The sequence below is a fragment of the Rhinoderma darwinii genome, unplaced genomic scaffold (genome assembly GCF_050947455.1).
Source record: "Rhinoderma darwinii isolate aRhiDar2 unplaced genomic scaffold, aRhiDar2.hap1 Scaffold_588, whole genome shotgun sequence".
Lineage (NCBI taxonomy): Eukaryota > Metazoa > Chordata > Amphibia > Anura > Rhinodermatidae > Rhinoderma > Rhinoderma darwinii.
The window spans coordinates 44628-63518 of record NW_027464142.1 but is presented as its reverse complement, the minus strand read 5'-3'; the positions used below and the strand labels follow the sequence as shown (position 1 = coordinate 63518).

Here is an 18891-nt window from a genome sequence, read left to right as displayed (position 1 = left end):
CTCATTGATTAAATGCAATTAATGAATAGATTGCCACCTCTTGTTGTGTGTCGTCTGTGTTTCTGTGTTTCCGGCATTTCACATTGGAACACCTCATTCACCTTCCTTGTCTTCTCTCCGCCCTCCCTTTTAGGTAAGTTAAAGAGCTGCACCTGAGCCAGCCACTGATTGATTGATTGATTGATTGATTGATTGATTGATTGATTGATTGATTGATTGATGCAGCACAACAGTCAAATAGTGGAGTGGAGTAGGGGAACAGCAAACAGCCAATAAAGCAGCCCGCCCGCTCGCCTGCCCGCCACAATGGACCTACCTGTGTACACTAGATGGATGTGATGGAATGTACTGTCGTCCCTACATTTCAAGAAGAAGTAAGAATTGCAGTTGCAACAAAGCCTTGCTTGCCTACAAAGAGAGCAGCAATTTGGATTTGTTACTATGTTACCTAGAAGAATAACAAACTGTGCAAGGATGGAGGTTATAGGAGCAAGGAGAAGTTGTCTGTAAAGTTGGTGGATGCCTATTTTCCATTTTGCAGTCCCTTGTCTCCCTCTTGTGGCCTCCTGGAGGCAACTAGCTGTGCAAAAAAAAGACAGCCTGGCGGCCGGCTGTTGCAGTGTTGCCCTCTCAGGCAACACTGAGTGACTGACTGAGCCTCACCGTCTTATATAAAGTTCAGACGGAACTTTGCACGTGTCATAGTGGAGCCCTCAGGATTCCAGAGCCAGCTTTCTGACATCATAATGGGGCCTCAGAGATAAAAGCCTGGGCCCAGGCAGTGTTGGTCAGTGCTGCTCAGCAGGCAGCACTGGACTGGACTGGATTACAGCTGATACAAGGTGTGAAGGAACAAGGGGTGGCTGTGGGCATGCACTTGCTGCCGCTGCCAGTGTTTATCTGCATGGCAGCAGGGCATTTGGGCGTTGCCAGGAAGGCGTTTTTATGTAGATTCCTCCTCTTTCAGCACTGCATTGTGGTGCAAGCAAAAGAAGCAAATCCTGTCTGGCTTCCTCTCCGGCCTTTATTCACCTCCCGTGTAGCTGTGAGTGTGTGAGCCTGCAGGGCCCCATGGAATTGCCTAGAAGTAGGCTGAATCGCTGCAAGGGCTGAACAGCAGTATCGGGCAGGCTCGGGCAACGCGCGGCCCGTTCGGGTTATCGCTTCTCGGCCTTTTGGCTAAGATCAAGTGTAGTATCTGTTCTTATCAGTTTAATATCTGATACGTCCCCTATCTGGGGACCATATATTAAATGGATTTTTAGAACAGGGAGATGGAAATAGAGCTTGCTCTGTCCACTCCACGCATTGACCTGGTATTGCAGTATTTCCAGGACCGGTGCACCCTTTCCTTATGTGTTGACTAAAAGCAGATTCCAAAAGTGTTTTTTGTCTTTGCTATTGTTTCTGTCTTTCTGAAGGGATCTCCCCTTTTAATCCCATTATTTCAACACCTGTTGGACAATGCATGAGTGATAATGAGCTCATTGATTAAATGCAATTAATGAATAGATTGCCACCTCTTGTTGTGTGTCGTCTGTGTTTCTGTGTTTCCGGCATTTCACATTGGAACACCTCATTCACCTTCCTTGTCTTCTCTCCGCCCTCCCTTTTAGGTAAGTTAAAGAGCTGCACCTGAGCCAGCCACTGATTGATTGATTGATTGATTGATTGATTGATTGATTGATTGATTGATGCAGCACAACAGTCAAATAGTGGAGTGGAGTAGGGGAACAGCAAACAGCCAATAAAGCAGCCCGCCCGCTCGCCTGCCCGCCACAATGGACCTACCTGTGTACACTAGATGGATGTGATGGAATGTACTGTCGTCCCTACATTTCAAGAAGAAGTAAGAATTGCAGTTGCAACAAAGCCTTGCTTGCCTACAAAGAGAGCAGCAATTTGGATTTGTTACTATGTTACCTAGAAGAATAACAAACTGTGCAAGGATGGAGGTTATAGGAGCAAGGAGAAGTTGTCTGTAAAGTTGGTGGATGCCTATTTTCCATTTTGCAGTCCCTTGTCTCCCTCTTGTGGCCTCCTGGAGGCAACTAGCTGTGCAAAAAAAAGACAGCCTGGCGGCCGGCTGTTGCAGTGTTGCCCTCTCAGGCAACACTGAGTGACTGACTGAGCCTCACCGTCTTATATAAAGTTCAGACGGAACTTTGCACGTGTCATAGTGGAGCCCTCAGGATTCCAGAGCCAGCTTTCTGACATCATAATGGGGCCTCAGAGATAAAAGCCTGGGCCCAGGCAGTGTTGGTCAGTGCTGCTCAGCAGGCAGCACTGGACTGGACTGGATTACAGCTGATACAAGGTGTGAAGGAACAAGGGGTGGCTGTGGGCATGCACTTGCTGCCGCTGCCAGTGTTTATCTGCATGGCAGCAGGGCATTTGGGCGTTGCCAGGAAGGCGTTTTTATGTAGATTCCTCCTCTTTCAGCACTGCATTGTGGTGCAAGCAAAAGAAGCAAATCCTGTCTGGCTTCCTCTCCGGCCTTTATTCACCTCCCGTGTAGCTGTGAGTGTGTGAGCCTGCAGGGCCCCATGGAATTGCCTAGAAGTAGGCTGAATCGCTGCAAGGGCTGAACAGCAGTATCGGGCAGGCTCGGGCAACGCGCGGCCCGTTCGGGTTATCGCTTCTCGGCCTTTTGGCTAAGATCAAGTGTAGTATCTGTTCTTATCAGTTTAATATCTGATACGTCCCCTATCTGGGGACCATATATTAAATGGATTTTTAGAACAGGGAGATGGAAATAGAGCTTGCTCTGTCCACTCCACGCATTGACCTGGTATTGCAGTATTTCCAGGACCGGTGCACCCTTTCCTTATGTGTTGACTAAAAGCAGATTCCAAAAGTGTTTTTTGTCTTTGCTATTGTTTCTGTCTTTCTGAAGGGATCTCCCCTTTTAATCCCATTATTTCAACACCTGTTGGACAATGCATGAGTGATAATGAGCTCATTGATTAAATGCAATTAATGAATAGATTGCCACCTCTTGTTGTGTGTCGTCTGTGTTTCTGTGTTTCCGGCATTTCACATTGGAACACCTCATTCACCTTCCTTGTCTTCTCTCCGCCCTCCCTTTTAGGTAAGTTAAAGAGCTGCACCTGAGCCAGCCACTGATTGATTGATTGATTGATTGATTGATTGATTGATTGATTGATTGATTGATTGATGCAGCACAACAGTCAAATAGTGGAGTGGAGTAGGGGAACAGCAAACAGCCAATAAAGCAGCCCGCCCGCTCGCCTGCCCGCCACAATGGACCTACCTGTGTACACTAGATGGATGTGATGGAATGTACTGTCGTCCCTACATTTCAAGAAGAAGTAAGAATTGCAGTTGCAACAAAGCCTTGCTTGCCTACAAAGAGAGCAGCAATTTGGATTTGTTACTATGTTACCTAGAAGAATAACAAACTGTGCAAGGATGGAGGTTGTAGGAGCAAGGAGAAGTTGTCTGTAAAGTTGGTGGATGCCTATTTTCCATTTTGCAGTCCCTTGTCTCCCTCTTGTGGCCTCCTGGAGGCAACTAGCTGTGCAAAAAAAAGACAGCCTGGCGGCCGGCTGTTGCAGTGTTGCCCTCTCAGGCAACACTGAGTGACTGACTGAGCCTCACCGTCTTATATAAAGTTCAGACGGAACTTTGCACGTGTCATAGTGGAGCCCTCAGGATTCCAGAGCCAGCTTTCTGACATCATAATGGGGCCTCAGAGATAAAAGCCTGGGCCCAGGCAGTGTTGGTCAGTGCTGCTCAGCAGGCAGCACTGGACTGGACTGGATTACAGCTGATACAAGGTGTGAAGGAACAAGGGGTGGCTGTGGGCATGCACTTGCTGCCGCTGCCAGTGTTTATCTGCATGGCAGCAGGGCATTTGGGCGTTGCCAGGAAGGCGTTTTTATGTAGATTCCTCCTCTTTCAGCACTGCATTGTGGTGCAAGCAAAAGAAGCAAATCCTGTCTGGCTTCCTCTCTGGCCTTTATTCACCTCCCGTGTAGCTGTGAGTGTGTGAGCCTGCAGGGCCCCATGGAATTGCCTAGAAGTAGGCTGAATCGCTGCAAGGGCTGAACAGCAGTATCGGGCAGGCTCGGGCAACGCGCGGCCCGTTCGGGTTATCGCTTCTCGGCCTTTTGGCTAAGATCAAGTGTAGTATCTGTTCTTATCAGTTTAATATCTGATACGTCCCCTATCTGGGGACCATATATTAAATGGATTTTTAGAACAGGGAGATGGAAATAGAGCTTGCTCTGTCCACTCCACGCATTGACCTGGTATTGCAGTATTTCCAGGACCGGTGCACCCTTTCCTTATGTGTTGACTAAAAGCAGATTCCAAAAGTGTTTTTTGTCTTTGCTATTGTTTCTGTCTTTCTGAAGGGATCTCCCCTTTTAATCCCATTATTTCAACACCTGTTGGACAATGCATGAGTGATAATGAGCTCATTGATTAAATGCAATTAATGAATAGATTGCCACCTCTTGTTGTGTGTCGTCTGTGTTTCTGTGTTTCCGGCATTTCACATTGGAACACCTCATTCACCTTCCTTGTCTTCTCTCCGCCCTCCCTTTTAGGTAAGTTAAAGAGCTGCACCTGAGCCAGCCACTGATTGATTGATTGATTGATTGATTGATTGATTGATTGATTGATTGATTGATTGATTGATGCAGCACAACAGTCAAATAGTGGAGTGGAGTAGGGGAACAGCAAACAGCCAATAAAGCAGCCCGCCCGCTCGCCTGCCCGCCACAATGGACCTACCTGTGTACACTAGATGGATGTGATGGAATGTACTGTCGTCCCTACATTTCAAGAAGAAGTAAGAATTGCAGTTGCAACAAAGCCTTGCTTGCCTACAAAGAGAGCAGCAATTTGGATTTGTTACTATGTTACCTAGAAGAATAACAAACTGTGCAAGGATGGAGGTTGTAGGAGCAAGGAGAAGTTGTCTGTAAAGTTGGTGGATGCCTATTTTCCATTTTGCAGTCCCTTGTCTCCCTCTTGTGGCCTCCTGGAGGCAACTAGCTGTGCAAAAAAAAGACAGCCTGGCGGCCGGCTGTTGCAGTGTTGCCCTCTCAGGCAACACTGAGTGACTGACTGAGCCTCACCGTCTTATATAAAGTTCAGACGGAACTTTGCACGTGTCATAGTGGAGCCCTCAGGATTCCAGAGCCAGCTTTCTGACATCATAATGGGGCCTCAGAGATAAAAGCCTGGGCCCAGGCAGTGTTGGTCAGTGCTGCTCAGCAGGCAGCACTGGACTGGACTGGATTACAGCTGATACAAGGTGTGAAGGAACAAGGGGTGGCTGTGGGCATGCACTTGCTGCCGCTGCCAGTGTTTATCTGCATGGCAGCAGGGCATTTGGGCGTTGCCAGGAAGGCGTTTTTATGTAGATTCCTCCTCTTTCAGCACTGCATTGTGGTGCAAGCAAAAGAAGCAAATCCTGTCTGGCTTCCTCTCCGGCCTTTATTCACCTCCCGTGTAGCTGTGAGTGTGTGAGCCTGCAGGGCCCCATGGAATTGCCTAGAAGTAGGCTGAATCGCTGCAAGGGCTGAACAGCAGTATCGGGCAGGCTCGGGCAACGCGCGGCCCGTTCGGGTTATCGCTTCTCGGCCTTTTGGCTAAGATCAAGTGTAGTATCTGTTCTTATCAGTTTAATATCTGATACGTCCCCTATCTGGGGACCATATATTAAATGGATTTTTAGAACAGGGAGATGGAAATAGAGCTTGCTCTGTCCACTCCACGCATTGACCTGGTATTGCAGTATTTCCAGGACCGGTGCACCCTTTCCTTATGTGTTGACTAAAAGCAGATTCCAAAAGTGTTTTTTGTCTTTGCTATTGTTTCTGTCTTTCTGAAGGGATCTCCCCTTTTAATCCCATTATTTCAACACCTGTTGGACAATGCATGAGTGATAATGAGCTCATTGATTAAATGCAATTAATGAATAGATTGCCACCTCTTGTTGTGTGTCGTCTGTGTTTCTGTGTTTCCGGCATTTCACATTGGAACACCTCATTCACCTTCCTTGTCTTCTCTCCGCCCTCCCTTTTAGGTAAGTTAAAGAGCTGCACCTGAGCCAGCCACTGATTGATTGATTGATTGATTGATTGATTGATTGATTGATTGATTGATTGATTGATTGATTGATGCAGCACAACAGTCAAATAGTGGAGTGGAGTAGGGGAACAGCAAACAGCCAATAAAGCAGCCCGCCCGCTCGCCTGCCCGCCACAATGGACCTACCTGTGTACACTAGATGGATGTGATGGAATGTACTGTCGTCCCTACATTTCAAGAAGAAGTAAGAATTGCAGTTGCAACAAAGCCTTGCTTGCCTACAAAGAGAGCAGCAATTTGGATTTGTTACTATGTTACCTAGAAGAATAACAAACTGTGCAAGGATGGAGGTTGTAGGAGCAAGGAGAAGTTGTCTGTAAAGTTGGTGGATGCCTATTTTCCATTTTGCAGTCCCTTGTCTCCCTCTTGTGGCCTCCTGGAGGCAACTAGCTGTGCAAAAAAAAGACAGCCTGGCGGCCGGCTGTTGCAGTGTTGCCCTCTCAGGCAACACTGAGTGACTGACTGAGCCTCACCGTCTTATATAAAGTTCAGACGGAACTTTGCACGTGTCATAGTGGAGCCCTCAGGATTCCAGAGCCAGCTTTCTGACATCATAATGGGGCCTCAGAGATAAAAGCCTGGGCCCAGGCAGTGTTGGTCAGTGCTGCTCAGCAGGCAGCACTGGACTGGACTGGATTACAGCTGATACAAGGTGTGAAGGAACAAGGGGTGGCTGTGGGCATGCACTTGCTGCCGCTGCCAGTGTTTATCTGCATGGCAGCAGGGCATTTGGGCGTTGCCAGGAAGGCGTTTTTATGTAGATTCCTCCTCTTTCAGCACTGCATTGTGGTGCAAGCAAAAGAAGCAAATCCTGTCTGGCTTCCTCTCCGGCCTTTATTCACCTCCCGTGTAGCTGTGAGTGTGTGAGCCTGCAGGGCCCCATGGAATTGCCTAGAAGTAGGCTGAATCGCTGCAAGGGCTGAACAGCAGTATCGGGCAGGCTCGGGCAACGCGCGGCCCGTTCGGGTTATCGCTTCTCGGCCTTTTGGCTAAGATCAAGTGTAGTATCTGTTCTTATCAGTTTAATATCTGATACGTCCCCTATCTGGGGACCATATATTAAATGGATTTTTAGAACAGGGAGATGGAAATAGAGCTTGCTCTGTCCACTCCACGCATTGACCTGGTATTGCAGTATTTCCAGGACCGGTGCACCCTTTCCTTATGTGTTGACTAAAAGCAGATTCCAAAAGTGTTTTTTGTCTTTGCTATTGTTTCTGTCTTTCTGAAGGGATCTCCCCTTTTAATCCCATTATTTCAACACCTGTTGGACAATGCATGAGTGATAATGAGCTCATTGATTAAATGCAATTAATGAATAGATTGCCACCTCTTGTTGTGTGTCGTCTGTGTTTCTGTGTTTCCGGCATTTCACATTGGAACACCTCATTCACCTTCCTTGTCTTCTCTCCGCCCTCCCTTTTAGGTAAGTTAAAGAGCTGCACCTGAGCCAGCCACTGATTGATTGATTGATTGATTGATTGATTGATTGATTGATTGATTGATTGATTGATGCAGCACAACAGTCAAATAGTGGAGTGGAGTAGGGGAACAGCAAACAGCCAATAAAGCAGCCCGCCCGCTCGCCTGCCCGCCACAATGGACCTACCTGTGTACACTAGATGGATGTGATGGAATGTACTGTCGTCCCTACATTTCAAGAAGAAGTAAGAATTGCAGTTGCAACAAAGCCTTGCTTGCCTACAAAGAGAGCAGCAATTTGGATTTGTTACTATGTTACCTAGAAGAATAACAAACTGTGCAAGGATGGAGGTTGTAGGAGCAAGGAGAAGTTGTCTGTAAAGTTGGTGGATGCCTATTTTCCATTTTGCAGTCCCTTGTCTCCCTCTTGTGGCCTCCTGGAGGCAACTAGCTGTGCAAAAAAAAGACAGCCTGGCGGCCGGCTGTTGCAGTGTTGCCCTCTCAGGCAACACTGAGTGACTGACTGAGCCTCACCGTCTTATATAAAGTTCAGACGGAACTTTGCACGTGTCATAGTGGAGCCCTCAGGATTCCAGAGCCAGCTTTCTGACATCATAATGGGGCCTCAGAGATAAAAGCCTGGGCCCAGGCAGTGTTGGTCAGTGCTGCTCAGCAGGCAGCACTGGACTGGACTGGATTACAGCTGATACAAGGTGTGAAGGAACAAGGGGTGGCTGTGGGCATGCACTTGCTGCCGCTGCCAGTGTTTATCTGCATGGCAGCAGGGCATTTGGGCGTTGCCAGGAAGGCGTTTTTATGTAGATTCCTCCTCTTTCAGCACTGCATTGTGGTGCAAGCAAAAGAAGCAAATCCTGTCTGGCTTCCTCTCTGGCCTTTATTCACCTCCCGTGTAGCTGTGAGTGTGTGAGCCTGCAGGGCCCCATGGAATTGCCTAGAAGTAGGCTGAATCGCTGCAAGGGCTGAACAGCAGTATCGGGCAGGCTCGGGCAACGCGCGGCCCGTTCGGGTTATCGCTTCTCGGCCTTTTGGCTAAGATCAAGTGTAGTATCTGTTCTTATCAGTTTAATATCTGATACGTCCCCTATCTGGGGACCATATATTAAATGGATTTTTAGAACAGGGAGATGGAAATAGAGCTTGCTCTGTCCACTCCACGCATTGACCTGGTATTGCAGTATTTCCAGGACCGGTGCACCCTTTCCTTATGTGTTGACTAAAAGCAGATTCCAAAAGTGTTTTTTGTCTTTGCTATTGTTTCTGTCTTTCTGAAGGGATCTCCCCTTTTAATCCCATTATTTCAACACCTGTTGGACAATGCATGAGTGATAATGAGCTCATTGATTAAATGCAATTAATGAATAGATTGCCACCTCTTGTTGTGTGTCGTCTGTGTTTCTGTGTTTCCGGCATTTCACATTGGAACACCTCATTCACCTTCCTTGTCTTCTCTCCGCCCTCCCTTTTAGGTAAGTTAAAGAGCTGCACCTGAGCCAGCCACTGATTGATTGATTGATTGATTGATTGATTGATTGATTGATTGATTGATTGATTGATTGATGCAGCACAACAGTCAAATAGTGGAGTGGAGTAGGGGAACAGCAAACAGCCAATAAAGCAGCCCGCCCGCTCGCCTGCCCGCCACAATGGACCTACCTGTGTACACTAGATGGATGTGATGGAATGTACTGTCGTCCCTACATTTCAAGAAGAAGTAAGAATTGCAGTTGCAACAAAGCCTTGCTTGCCTACAAAGAGAGCAGCAATTTGGATTTGTTACTATGTTACCTAGAAGAATAACAAACTGTGCAAGGATGGAGGTTGTAGGAGCAAGGAGAAGTTGTCTGTAAAGTTGGTGGATGCCTATTTTCCATTTTGCAGTCCCTTGTCTCCCTCTTGTGGCCTCCTGGAGGCAACTAGCTGTGCAAAAAAAAGACAGCCTGGCGGCCGGCTGTTGCAGTGTTGCCCTCTCAGGCAACACTGAGTGACTGACTGAGCCTCACCGTCTTATATAAAGTTCAGACGGAACTTTGCACGTGTCATAGTGGAGCCCTCAGGATTCCAGAGCCAGCTTTCTGACATCATAATGGGGCCTCAGAGATAAAAGCCTGGGCCCAGGCAGTGTTGGTCAGTGCTGCTCAGCAGGCAGCACTGGACTGGACTGGATTACAGCTGATACAAGGTGTGAAGGAACAAGGGGTGGCTGTGGGCATGCACTTGCTGCCGCTGCCAGTGTTTATCTGCATGGCAGCAGGGCATTTGGGCGTTGCCAGGAAGGCGTTTTTATGTAGATTCCTCCTCTTTCAGCACTGCATTGTGGTGCAAGCAAAAGAAGCAAATCCTGTCTGGCTTCCTCTCCGGCCTTTATTCACCTCCCGTGTAGCTGTGAGTGTGTGAGCCTGCAGGGCCCCATGGAATTGCCTAGAAGTAGGCTGAATCGCTGCAAGGGCTGAACAGCAGTATCGGGCAGGCTCGGGCAACGCGCGGCCCGTTCGGGTTATCGCTTCTCGGCCTTTTGGCTAAGATCAAGTGTAGTATCTGTTCTTATCAGTTTAATATCTGATACGTCCCCTATCTGGGGACCATATATTAAATGGATTTTTAGAACAGGGAGATGGAAATAGAGCTTGCTCTGTCCACTCCACGCATTGACCTGGTATTGCAGTATTTCCAGGACCGGTGCACCCTTTCCTTATGTGTTGACTAAAAGCAGATTCCAAAAGTGTTTTTTGTCTTTGCTATTGTTTCTGTCTTTCTGAAGGGATCTCCCCTTTTAATCCCATTATTTCAACACCTGTTGGACAATGCATGAGTGATAATGAGCTCATTGATTAAATGCAATTAATGAATAGATTGCCACCTCTTGTTGTGTGTCGTCTGTGTTTCTGTGTTTCCGGCATTTCACATTGGAACACCTCATTCACCTTCCTTGTCTTCTCTCCGCCCTCCCTTTTAGGTAAGTTAAAGAGCTGCACCTGAGCCAGCCACTGATTGATTGATTGATTGATTGATTGATTGATTGATTGATTGATTGATTGATTGATTGATTGATGCAGCACAACAGTCAAATAGTGGAGTGGAGTAGGGGAACAGCAAACAGCCAATAAAGCAGCCCGCCCGCTCGCCTGCCCGCCACAATGGACCTACCTGTGTACACTAGATGGATGTGATGGAATGTACTGTCGTCCCTACATTTCAAGAAGAAGTAAGAATTGCAGTTGCAACAAAGCCTTGCTTGCCTACAAAGAGAGCAGCAATTTGGATTTGTTACTATGTTACCTAGAAGAATAACAAACTGTGCAAGGATGGAGGTTGTAGGAGCAAGGAGAAGTTGTCTGTAAAGTTGGTGGATGCCTATTTTCCATTTTGCAGTCCCTTGTCTCCCTCTTGTGGCCTCCTGGAGGCAACTAGCTGTGCAAAAAAAAGAAAGCCTGGCGGCCGGCTGTTGCAGTGTTGCCCTCTCAGGCAACACTGAGTGACTGACTGAGCCTCACCGTCTTATATAAAGTTCAGACGGAACTTTGCACGTGTCATAGTGGAGCCCTCAGGATTCCAGAGCCAGCTTTCTGACATCATAATGGGGCCTCAGAGATAAAAGCCTGGGCCCAGGCAGTGTTGGTCAGTGCTGCTCAGCAGGCAGCACTGGACTGGACTGGATTACAGCTGATACAAGGTGTGAAGGAACAAGGGGTGGCTGTGGGCATGCACTTGCTGCCGCTGCCAGTGTTTATCTGCATGGCAGCAGGGCATTTGGGCGTTGCCAGGAAGGCGTTTTTATGTAGATTCCTCCTCTTTCAGCACTGCATTGTGGTGCAAGCAAAAGAAGCAAATCCTGTCTGGCTTCCTCTCCGGCCTTTATTCACCTCCCGTGTAGCTGTGAGTGTGTGAGCCTGCAGGGCCCCATGGAATTGCCTAGAAGTAGGCTGAATCGCTGCAAGGGCTGAACAGCAGTATCGGGCAGGCTCGGGCAACGCGCGGCCCGTTCGGGTTATCGCTTCTCGGCCTTTTGGCTAAGATCAAGTGTAGTATCTGTTCTTATCAGTTTAATATCTGATACGTCCCCTATCTGGGGACCATATATTAAATGGATTTTTAGAACAGGGAGATGGAAATAGAGCTTGCTCTGTCCACTCCACGCATTGACCTGGTATTGCAGTATTTCCAGGACCGGTGCACCCTTTCCTTATGTGTTGACTAAAAGCAGATTCCAAAAGTGTTTTTTGTCTTTGCTATTGTTTCTGTCTTTCTGAAGGGATCTCCCCTTTTAATCCCATTATTTCAACACCTGTTGGACAATGCATGAGTGATAATGAGCTCATTGATTAAATGCAATTAATGAATAGATTGCCACCTCTTGTTGTGTGTCGTCTGTGTTTCTGTGTTTCCGGCATTTCACATTGGAACACCTCATTCACCTTCCTTGTCTTCTCTCCGCCCTCCCTTTTAGGTAAGTTAAAGAGCTGCACCTGAGCCAGCCACTGATTGATTGATTGATTGATTGATTGATTGATTGATTGATTGATTGATGCAGCACAACAGTCAAATAGTGGAGTGGAGTAGGGGAACAGCAAACAGCCAATAAAGCAGCCCGCCCGCTCGCCTGCCCGCCACAATGGACCTACCTGTGTACACTAGATGGATGTGATGGAATGTACTGTCGTCCCTACATTTCAAGAAGAAGTAAGAATTGCAGTTGCAACAAAGCCTTGATTGCCTACAAAGAGAGCAGCAATTTGGATTTGTTACTATGTTACCTAGAAGAATAACAAACTGTGCAAGGATGGAGGTTGTAGGAGCAAGGAGAAGTTGTCTGTAAAGTTGGTGGATGCCTATTTTCCATTTTGCAGTCCCTTGTCTCCCTCTTGTGGCCTCCTGGAGGCAACTAGCTGTGCAAAAAAAAGACAGCCTGGCGGCCGGCTGTTGCAGTGTTGCCCTCTCAGGCAACACTGAGTGACTGACTGAGCCTCACCGTCTTATATAAAGTTCAGACGGAACTTTGCACGTGTCATAGTGGAGCCCTCAGGATTCCAGAGCCAGCTTTCTGACATCATAATGGGGCCTCAGAGATAAAAGCCTGGGCCCAGGCAGTGTTGGTCAGTGCTGCTCAGCAGGCAGCACTGGACTGGACTGGATTACAGCTGATACAAGGTGTGAAGGAACAAGGGGTGGCTGTGGGCATGCACTTGCTGCCGCTGCCAGTGTTTATCTGCATGGCAGCAGGGCATTTGGGCGTTGCCAGGAAGGCGTTTTTATGTAGATTCCTCCTCTTTCAGCACTGCATTGTGGTGCAAGCAAAAGAAGCAAATCCTGTCTGGCTTCCTCTCCGGCCTTTATTCACCTCCCGTGTAGCTGTGAGTGTGTGAGCCTGCAGGGCCCCATGGAATTGCCTAGAAGTAGGCTGAATCGCTGCAAGGGCTGAACAGCAGTATCGGGCAGGCTCGGGCAACGCGCGGCCCGTTCGGGTTATCGCTTCTCGGCCTTTTGGCTAAGATCAAGTGTAGTATCTGTTCTTATCAGTTTAATATCTGATACGTCCCCTATCCGGGGACCATATATTAAATGGATTTTTAGAACAGGGAGATGGAAATAGAGCTTGCTCTGTCCACTCCACGCATTGACCTGGTATTGCAGTATTTCCAGGACCGGTGCACCCTTTCCTTATGTGTTGACTAAAAGCAGATTCCAAAAGTGTTTTTTGTCTTTGCTATTGTTTCTGTCTTTCTGAAGGGATCTCCCCTTTTAATCCCATTATTTCAACACCTGTTGGACAATGCATGAGTGATAATGAGCTCATTGATTAAATGCAATTAATGAATAGATTGCCACCTCTTGTTGTGTGTCGTCTGTGTTTCTGTGTTTCCGGCATTTCACATTGGAACACCTCATTCACCTTCCTTGTCTTCTCTCCGCCCTCCCTTTTAGGTAAGTTAAAGAGCTGCACCTGAGCCAGCCACTGATTGATTGATTGATTGATTGATTGATTGATTGATTGATTGATTGATTGATGCAGCACAACAGTCAAATAGTGGAGTGGAGTAGGGGAACAGCAAACAGCCAATAAAGCAGCCCGCCCGCTCGCCTGCCCGCCACAATGGACCTACCTGTGTACACTAGATGGATGTGATGGAATGTACTGTCGTCCCTACATTTCAAGAAGAAGTAAGAATTGCAGTTGCAACAAAGCCTTGCTTGCCTACAAAGAGAGCAGCAATTTGGATTTGTTACTATGTTACCTAGAAGAATAACAAACTGTGCAAGGATGGAGGTTGTAGGAGCAAGGAGAAGTTGTCTGTAAAGTTGGTGGATGCCTATTTTCCATTTTGCAGTCCCTTGTCTCCCTCTTGTGGCCTCCTGGAGGCAACTAGCTGTGCAAAAAAAAGACAGCCTGGCGGCCGGCTGTTGCAGTGTTGCCCTCTCAGGCAACACTGAGTGACTGACTGAGCCTCACCGTCTTATATAAAGTTCAGACGGAACTTTGCACGTGTCATAGTGGAGCCCTCAGGATTCCAGAGCCAGCTTTCTGACATCATAATGGGGCCTCAGAGATAAAAGCCTGGGCCCAGGCAGTGTTGGTCAGTGCTGCTCAGCAGGCAGCACTGGACTGGACTGGATTACAGCTGATACAAGGTGTGAAGGAACAAGGGGTGGCTGTGGGCATGCACTTGCTGCCGCTGCCAGTGTTTATCTGCATGGCAGCAGGGCATTTGGGCGTTGCCAGGAAGGCGTTTTTATGTAGATTCCTCCTCTTTCAGCACTGCATTGTGGTGCAAGCAAAAGAAGCAAATCCTGTCTGGCTTCCTCTCCGGCCTTTATTCACCTCCCGTGTAGCTGTGAGTGTGTGAGCCTGCAGGGCCCCATGGAATTGCCTAGAAGTAGGCTGAATCGCTGCAAGGGCTGAACAGCAGTATCGGGCAGGCTCGGGCAACGCGCGGCCCGTTCGGGTTATCGCTTCTCGGCCTTTTGGCTAAGATCAAGTGTAGTATCTGTTCTTATCAGTTTAATATCTGATACGTCCCCTATCCGGGGACCATATATTAAATGGATTTTTAGAACAGGGAGATGGAAATAGAGCTTGCTCTGTCCACTCCACGCATTGACCTGGTATTGCAGTATTTCCAGGACCGGTGCACCCTTTCCTTATGTGTTGACTAAAAGCAGATTCCAAAAGTGTTTTTGTCTTTGCTATTGTTTCTGTCTTTCTGAAGGGATCTCCCCTTTTAATCCCATTATTTCAACACCTGTTGGACAATGCATGAGTGATAATGAGCTCATTGATTAAATGCAATTAATGAATAGATTGCCACCTCTTGTTGTGTGTCGTCTGTGTTTCTGTGTTTCCGGCATTTCACATTGGAACACCTCATTCACCTTCCTTGTCTTCTCTCCGCCCTCCCTTTTAGGTAAGTTAAAGAGCTGCACCTGAGCCAGCCACTGATTGATTGATTGATTGATTGATTGATTGATTGATTGATTGATTGATTGATGATTGATGCAGCACAACAGTCAAATAGTGGAGTGGAGTAGGGGAACAGCAAACAGCCAATAAAGCAGCCCGCCCGCTCGCCTGCCCGCCACAATGGACCTACCTGTGTACACTAGATGGATGTGATGGAATGTACTGTCGTCCCTACATTTCAAGAAGAAGTAAGAATTGCAGTTGCAACAAAGCCTTGCTTGCCTACAAAGAGAGCAGCAATTTGGATTTGTTACTATGTTACCTAGAAGAATAACAAACTGTGCAAGGATGGAGGTTGTAGGAGCAAGGAGAAGTTGTCTGTAAAGTTGGTGGATGCCTATTTTCCATTTTGCAGTCCCTTGTCTCCCTCTTGTGGCCTCCTGGAGGCAACTAGCTGTGCAAAAAAAAGACAGCCTGGCGGCCGGCTGTTGCAGTGTTGCCCTCTCAGGCAACACTGAGTGACTGACTGAGCCTCACCGTCTTATATAAAGTTCAGACGGAACTTTGCACGTGTCATAGTGGAGCCCTCAGGATTCCAGAGCCAGCTTTCTGACATCATAATGGGGCCTCAGAGATAAAAGCCTGGGCCCAGGCAGTGTTGGTCAGTGCTGCTCAGCAGGCAGCACTGGACTGGACTGGATTACAGCTGATACAAGGTGTGAAGGAACAAGGGGTGGCTGTGGGCATGCACTTGCTGCCGCTGCCAGTGTTTATCTGCATGGCAGCAGGGCATTTGGGCGTTGCCAGGAAGGCGTTTTTATGTAGATTCCTCCTCTTTCAGCACTGCATTGTGGTGCAAGCAAAAGAAGCAAATCCTGTCTGGCTTCCTCTCCGGCCTTTATTCACCTCCCGTGTAGCTGTGAGTGTGTGAGCCTGCAGGGCCCCATGGAATTGCCTAGAAGTAGGCTGAATCGCTGCAAGGGCTGAACAGCAGTATCGGGCAGGCTCGGGCAACGCGCGGCCCGTTCGGGTTATCGCTTCTCGGCCTTTTGGCTAAGATCAAGTGTAGTATCTGTTCTTATCAGTTTAATATCTGATACGTCCCCTATCTGGGGACCATATATTAAATGGATTTTTAGAACAGGGAGATGGAAATAGAGCTTGCTCTGTCCACTCCACGCATTGACCTGGTATTGCAGTATTTCCAGGACCGGTGCACCCTTTCCTTATGTGTTGACTAAAAGCAGATTCCAAAAGTGTTTTTTGTCTTTGCTATTGTTTCTGTCTTTCTGAAGGGATCTCCCCTTTTAATCCCATTATTTCAACACCTGTTGGACAATGCATGAGTGATAATGAGCTCATTGATTAAATGCAATTAATGAATAGATTGCCACCTCTTGTTGTGTGTCGTCTGTGTTTCTGTGTTTCCGGCATTTCACATTGGAACACCTCATTCACCTTCCTTGTCTTCTCTCCGCCCTCCCTTTTAGGTAAGTTAAAGAGCTGCACCTGAGCCAGCCACTGATTGATTGATTGATTGATTGATTGATTGATTGATTGATTGATTGATTGATTGATTGATTGATGCAGCACAACAGTCAAATAGTGGAGTGGAGTAGGGGAACAGCAAACAGCCAATAAAGCAGCCCGCCCGCTCGCCTGCCCGCCACAATGGACCTACCTGTGTACACTAGATGGATGTGATGGAATGTACTGTCGTCCCTACATTTCAAGAAGAAGTAAGAATTGCAGTTGCAACAAAGCCTTGCTTGCCTACAAAGAGAGCAGCAATTTGGATTTGTTACTATGTTACCTAGAAGAATAACAAACTGTGCAAGGATGGAGGTTGTAGGAGCAAGGAGAAGTTGTCTGTAAAGTTGGTGGATGCCTATTTTCCATTTTGCAGTCCCTTGTCTCCCTCTTGTGGCCTCCTGGAGGCAACTAGCTGTGCAAAAAAAAGACAGCCTGGCGGCCGGCTGTTGCAGTGTTGCCCTCTCAGGCAACACTGAGTGACTGACTGAGCCTCACCGTCTTATATAAAGTTCAGACGGAACTTTGCACGTGTCATAGTGGAGCCCTCAGGATTCCAGAGCCAGCTTTCTGACATCATAATGGGGCCTCAGAGATAAAAGCCTGGGCCCAGGCAGTGTTGGTCAGTGCTGCTCAGCAGGCAGCACTGGACTGGACTGGATTACAGCTGATACAAGGTGTGAAGGAACAAGGGGTGGCTGTGGGCATGCACTTGCTGCCGCTGCCAGTGTTTATCTGCATGGCAGCAGGGCATTTGGGCGTTGCCAGGAAGGCGTTTTTATGTAGATTCCTCCTCTTTCAGCACTGCATTGTGGTGCAAGCAAAAGAAGCAAATCCTGTCTGGCTTCCTCTCCGGCCTTTATTCACCTCCCGTGTAGCTGTGAGTGTGTGAGCCTGCAGGGCCCCATGGAATTGCCTAGAAGTAGGCTGAATCGCTGCAAGGGCTGAACAGCAGTATCGGGCAGGCTCGGGCAACGCGCGGCCCGTTCGGGTTATCGCTTCTCGGCCTTTTGGCTAAGATCAAGTGTAGTATCTGTTCTTATCAGTTTAATATCTGATACGTCCCCTATCTGGGGACCATATATTAAATGGATTTTTAGAACAGGGAGATGGAAATAGAGCTTGCTCTGTCCACTCCACGCATTGACCTGGTATTGCAGTATTTCCAGGACCGGTGCACCCTTTCCTTATGTGTTGACTAAAAGCAGATTCCAAAAGTGTTTTTTGTCTTTGCTATTGTTTCTGTCTTTCTGAAGGGATCTCCCCTTTTAATCCCATTATTTCAACACCTGTTGGACAATGCATGAGTGATAATGAGCTCATTGATTAAATGCAATTAATGAATAGATTGCCACCTCTTGTTGTGTGTCGTCTGTGTTTCTGTGTTTCCGGCATTTCACATTGGAACACCTCATTCACCTTCCTTGTCTTCTCTCCGCCCTCCCTTTTAGGTAAGTTAAAGAGCTGCACCTGAGCCAGCCACTGATTGATTGATTGATTGATTGATTGATTGATTGATTGATTGATTGATTGATTGATTGATGCAGCACAACAGTCAAATAGTGGAGTGGAGTAGGGGAACAGCAAACAGCCAATAAAGCAGCCCGCCCGCTCGCCTGCCCGCCACAATGGACCTACCTGTGTACACTAGATGGATGTGATGGAATGTACTGTCGTCCCTACATTTCAAGAAGAAGTAAGAATTGCAGTTGCAACAAAGCCTTGCTTGCCTACAAAGAGAGCAGCAATTTGGATTTGTTACTATGTTACCTAGAAGAATAACAAACTGTGCAAGGATGGAGGTTGTAGGAGCAAGGAGAAGTTGTCTGTAAAGTTGGTGGATGCCTATTTTCCATTTTGCAGTCCCTTGTCTCCCTCTTGTGGCCTCCTGGAGGCAACTAGCTGTGCAAAAAAAAGACAGCCTGGCGGCCGGCTGTTGCAGTGTTGCCCTCTCAGGCAACACTGAGTGACTGACTGAGCCTCACCGTCTTATATAAAGTTCAGACGGAACTTTGCACGTGTCATAGTGGAGCCCTCAGGATTCCAGAGCCAGCTTTCTGACATCATAATGGGGCCTCAGAGATAAAAGCCTGGGCCCAGGCAGTGTTGGTCAGTGCTGCTCAGCAGGCAGCACTGGACTGGACTGGATTACAGCTGATACAAGGTGTGAAGGAACAAGGGGTGGCTGTGGGCATGCACTTGCTGCCGCTGCCAGTGTTTATCTGCATGGCAGCAGGGCATTTGGGCGTTGCCAGGAAGGCGTTTTTATGTAGATTCCTCCTCTTTCAGCACTGCATTGTGGTGCAAGCAAAAGAAGCAAATCCTGTCTGGCTTCCTCTCCGGCCTTTATTCACCTCCCGTGTAGCTGTGAGTGTGTGAGCCTGCAGGGCCCCATGGAA

General features: G+C 47.8%; 12 non-coding genes across 12 annotated transcripts; all 12 read left to right on the top strand.

Moving 5' to 3' along the window:
* Window positions 1-1159: 1159 nt before the first annotated feature.
* LOC142724797 (U2 spliceosomal RNA) lies at window positions 1160-1350 on the top strand. The gene has a single exon (XR_012876276.1). It is a non-coding gene; the product is annotated as a U2 spliceosomal RNA (small nuclear RNA).
* Window positions 1351-2634: 1284 nt separating this feature from the next.
* LOC142724796 (U2 spliceosomal RNA) lies at window positions 2635-2825 on the top strand. Its single transcript, XR_012876275.1, has one exon. It is a non-coding gene; the product is annotated as a U2 spliceosomal RNA (small nuclear RNA).
* A 1292-nt stretch (window positions 2826-4117) lies between these two features.
* On the top strand, window positions 4118-4308 carry LOC142724795 (U2 spliceosomal RNA). Its single transcript, XR_012876274.1, has one exon. It is a non-coding gene; the product is annotated as a U2 spliceosomal RNA (small nuclear RNA).
* A 1296-nt stretch (window positions 4309-5604) lies between these two features.
* LOC142724794 (U2 spliceosomal RNA) lies at window positions 5605-5795 on the top strand. Its single transcript, XR_012876273.1, has one exon. It is a non-coding gene; the product is annotated as a U2 spliceosomal RNA (small nuclear RNA).
* A 1300-nt stretch (window positions 5796-7095) lies between these two features.
* Window positions 7096-7286, top strand: LOC142724793 (U2 spliceosomal RNA). The gene has a single exon (XR_012876272.1). It is a non-coding gene; the product is annotated as a U2 spliceosomal RNA (small nuclear RNA).
* Window positions 7287-8578: 1292 nt separating this feature from the next.
* On the top strand, window positions 8579-8769 carry LOC142724792 (U2 spliceosomal RNA). The gene has a single exon (XR_012876271.1). It is a non-coding gene; the product is annotated as a U2 spliceosomal RNA (small nuclear RNA).
* Window positions 8770-10065: 1296 nt separating this feature from the next.
* Window positions 10066-10256, top strand: LOC142724791 (U2 spliceosomal RNA). Its single transcript, XR_012876270.1, has one exon. It is a non-coding gene; the product is annotated as a U2 spliceosomal RNA (small nuclear RNA).
* Window positions 10257-11556: 1300 nt separating this feature from the next.
* On the top strand, window positions 11557-11747 carry LOC142724790 (U2 spliceosomal RNA). The gene has a single exon (XR_012876269.1). It is a non-coding gene; the product is annotated as a U2 spliceosomal RNA (small nuclear RNA).
* A 1284-nt stretch (window positions 11748-13031) lies between these two features.
* LOC142724759 (U2 spliceosomal RNA) lies at window positions 13032-13222 on the top strand. Its single transcript, XR_012876241.1, has one exon. It is a non-coding gene; the product is annotated as a U2 spliceosomal RNA (small nuclear RNA).
* Window positions 13223-14510: 1288 nt separating this feature from the next.
* Window positions 14511-14701, top strand: LOC142724758 (U2 spliceosomal RNA). Its single transcript, XR_012876240.1, has one exon. It is a non-coding gene; the product is annotated as a U2 spliceosomal RNA (small nuclear RNA).
* Window positions 14702-15995: 1294 nt separating this feature from the next.
* Window positions 15996-16186, top strand: LOC142724789 (U2 spliceosomal RNA). The gene has a single exon (XR_012876268.1). It is a non-coding gene; the product is annotated as a U2 spliceosomal RNA (small nuclear RNA).
* A 1300-nt stretch (window positions 16187-17486) lies between these two features.
* Window positions 17487-17677, top strand: LOC142724788 (U2 spliceosomal RNA). The gene has a single exon (XR_012876267.1). It is a non-coding gene; the product is annotated as a U2 spliceosomal RNA (small nuclear RNA).
* Window positions 17678-18891: the final 1214 nt, after the last annotated feature.